The sequence below is a fragment of the Tamandua tetradactyla genome, chromosome 3 (genome assembly GCF_023851605.1).
Source record: "Tamandua tetradactyla isolate mTamTet1 chromosome 3, mTamTet1.pri, whole genome shotgun sequence".
Classification (NCBI taxonomy): domain Eukaryota; kingdom Metazoa; phylum Chordata; class Mammalia; order Pilosa; family Myrmecophagidae; genus Tamandua; species Tamandua tetradactyla.
Window position 1 is genome coordinate 76,103,856 of NC_135329.1, and position 3,644 is coordinate 76,107,499.

Sequence of the window (3,644 nt, forward strand, 5' to 3'; positions counted from 1 at the left end):
TTTTCTCATGGAAGTTCACAGATGCTCTCTTAAGAACTCCCCAGATGAAAACAGAGCTAGTTGCTTTCTAAGATTGCTAACAGTGGAACAACCAGACACAGCTGGGATGGAAACATTTTGGATGGATGCTTATTTTACATGGACCAAAAGGGCTCCTTTCCCCATGGGCACTATTAACAACCGGAGGTCTTTGTGGGATGAATCTGTGGTGAGGAATGGAGATGTCATTACACTTTCTTACCCAAAGTCAGGAACCAATTGGATATAGGACTTCATTGGTCTGATTCCCTCCAAAGGAGATTGCAGCCGGGTCCAATCTGTTTTGACTTGCATCGTTCACTGTGGCTAGAATACGCAAAGGGGCTAGAGTGGATGCAGAATCATTCCCACCCCCCTCAAGAACACCCACACTTCTACACCTCGCACCTCCCCATTCAACTCTTCCCCAACTCATTCTTCAGTTCCAAAGACTATTTACATAATCAGAAATCCCAGAGATGTTATTACTTCTGGTTATTATTTCTGGAGAGCAAGGAAGAGTGTCATAAATCCAGCGTCATTTGCACAACACTTGCCGTGGCTCCTTCATGGGAATGTGGCATGTGGATCAGGGTTTGACCGTGTTCGTGGTTGGCCAATGATGAAGGGAGAAGAGAATTTCTGAGAGTGGCATGTATGGGCTTGCATCGGGACATCAGACCCAGTGTAGAAGTGACCAGCCAGTTCATGGGCAAGATGTTAAGCTCAGAAGAACTGAACCGAGTCTTGAGGAGTGTACCCTTCCAGGCTGTGAAGGATGCTAAGACAAGCAATTTATCTCCATTACCAGATTACATGGCATCACAGCAAAGGATGATTGATAAAAGAAGGAATCACTGGGGACTGAAACAATCACTTTGCAGTGGCACAGAGTGAAACCTTTGATAAGAGGTACCAGGAGACGATGACAGGATTTCCCACAAGAGCTTTTCCCATGGGAATAATGTCCAACTGTTTCTGTATCTGACATGAATACTGACTTCTTTTACGTCCTCATGCAGTGGCTTGTCATATGTCTTAGCTGTGTAGACTGCGGTCTTGGGTCGCTCTGGGCATCCCTCATGGACCACCACCCATCACTTCCTCCAGGCAGTCCTCTGGCAGAGTAAATTGGGGTCTGCTGCCCACTGCCACTGCTTGTCAGACCCAATGGTTCTATGAAAGCTACTTCATTCACAACACACCCTGGGAGTCCATAGGATTAGTTGCATCTGTGAAAGTGTCCTTAAAATAAAATCAAGGAGGTGAAATGCTGGGGCCTAAAGATAAGAGAGAGCCCCAGCTGCACCGGGGACAGGGTGGGCTGTAAGGAGCTGTCCCTGTGCAGGGAGCTGCTCTGTCTTTGCCCTGGTCCCAGTAAGATCTCATATGTGATACTTGGCTAAGGGCAGGTGGCTGCACCCTCAGGGTAGCTTTTTAAAAGTCTGGTACATCTCAGAGACAGCTGCAGGCTAGTAATGTTTTTCACACTCAGTCTTGGAAGGTTGGAGTCAACAGTAGTGTTTTCCTGAGATAATTTTTGTGTTGCTCTCTAAAGTTTACATTAGTGTGCTCTCATTTTCATCCACACCCATCCCCCTTCTTTCAATTTATTTTTTTGTGGTAACATATCTATAATATAAAATTTGCCATTTAACCATTTTCTAAGTGTACAGTTCAGGGGCATTAATTGAATTTTCAGTGGTGCGCCATCATCACCACCATCTGTTACCAAAACTTTTGTTGTCACTCAAAACAGAAACTCCCACTCAACCAGTAACTTCCATTCCCCCCTCAACTCAGCCCCTGCTGTCCTCTAACCAAACTTCTGTCTCTGTGAATTTGCTTTTTCTAGCTATTTCATATAAATAGAATCATACAGTAGTTTTCCTTTTGTGTCTAGTTTATTTCACTTAGCATAATGTTTTTTTTTCATGGAAAGGCAAGCTTTATTTGAAAGTTGAAAAGAGCAGGCAGAGGAACCACAACTACAAACTGATAGAAAGGAACACACAAAAACATATTTAAATATCAAGGTCTCTATTGGGAGTCTCACCAACCAGTAGGAGGTGACTGCCTAATACCTGCTCTGTTTCCTTTTCAGGTGAAAACTAAAAAGGTAGGCTTGTAAGTGCCTATATTGTCTTTGTTACTTAAATATGTTCTGATTTCAGGAAAGAGAACACTAGTGACAGATCTACTAAATTAAAATAAATATTTGCTTTGAGAATACAGTTAACTTAGTAGCTTCACATTTTAAAAGAGTCCTTTTCCTTTCCTTTCCTTTCTTTCCTTCCTCCCTCCCTCCCTGTTCCCTCTCTCCCTCCCTCCCTCCTTCCCTCCCTTCCTTCCTTCCTTCCTTCCTCATCATTCCATAATATCCATCGAGCTCCATTTCTTAGGAAGCAACAGTATTTTATTACAGGAGTCCTAAGAAACCAAGCTAGGGGTCAATTACTGCAGCTAGTCTTTCCTTAAACAAAATAGAGGAATAGAGAATGAAAGAACATATACACACACACCAAGCTCTAACACATTATCTCTGCCTAGTAGAGAACTATGGATTAACAGATGTCAGACTCTCTCCACTTCACCAATTATAAAAATTGCTTCTCCTCCTGTGGGACAACCTACTGAGAAGCATGGGAGAGCAGAAAGTTTCAATCTGATATCGCTAAGAAACAGAAATTTCTATTTTGAGGCAGAAGTGTAAGGAGAGTGAGAAAATTGGAAGAAAATTGTTGTATCCATTCTGTAGGTATTATTGTCTTCCTTTCAGAGATGACAAAATTGAGGCACAAAGAGATTAGGTAACTTGTCTAAATTTGCTTTGATTTATACTTTTTATTTTCAGGAATAATTTGATTACATGCCAACAAAACAAGAAGGTCTGAAAAGCAAACGGTGTCAAATGTGAACATAGTAATGGAAATATGTATACACATCCATGTACTAAAGACCAAACTCAGGGAAGAAGCTTTTTAAATAAATGCTTTTGATAATGAAAGTACAAATCAAAAACAAATGATTTGCCCATTATACTTCCCTCTTGTAAACATTTGTCACTATTGTCTATGAACTGTTTTCACTTAAAGCACATTAAGAGAATGTGATAGAAATCAAGGCTTACTCGGCTGGTTTTGGGAAAGAAATTCATGTAGTGGTACAGTCCAGGTTTCCTACAACTTCAGACTCTCCACCTTAAACTGAGTCATTCCTGCCAGGCGATTGCTGATGATGCCTTGTTGGTTCCCTACCTTGTTAATTCTCTAGGACTTCATGTAATGCTTCTTCCTGTTTCCACCTTCCTCAAGCTCCAGGTCTCGCCAGAATCTCTTCACAGTGGGACCTTGCTCTCTGCCACAGGGAGAAGAGTGATAATTGGGATATAAACATGGTGGTGATGGGATGAGGCTGAGGGATCAGGGGTGACTTATAGAAGGGAGATGCCACTGGGTGTGGCTCTTTGAAGGCCACAAAGACTCGGAGACTCTCCTTATCATGCTCTGAGAGACTGACTTGTCCTCTCTGAAGCACGTGGAAGTGAGATGGCAACAGAACACAAATTTATTCATCTAAAATACAAAATATAACTTTCTCCTTCACATGATCTGCACATTTTCTCC

General features: G+C 42.1%; 1 pseudogene; it reads left to right on the forward strand.

Moving 5' to 3' along the window:
* Positions 1 to 163: 163 nt before the first annotated feature.
* LOC143675650 (sulfotransferase 2A1 pseudogene) lies at positions 164 to 1,006 on the forward strand (annotated as a pseudogene).
* Positions 1,007 to 3,644: the final 2,638 nt, after the last annotated feature.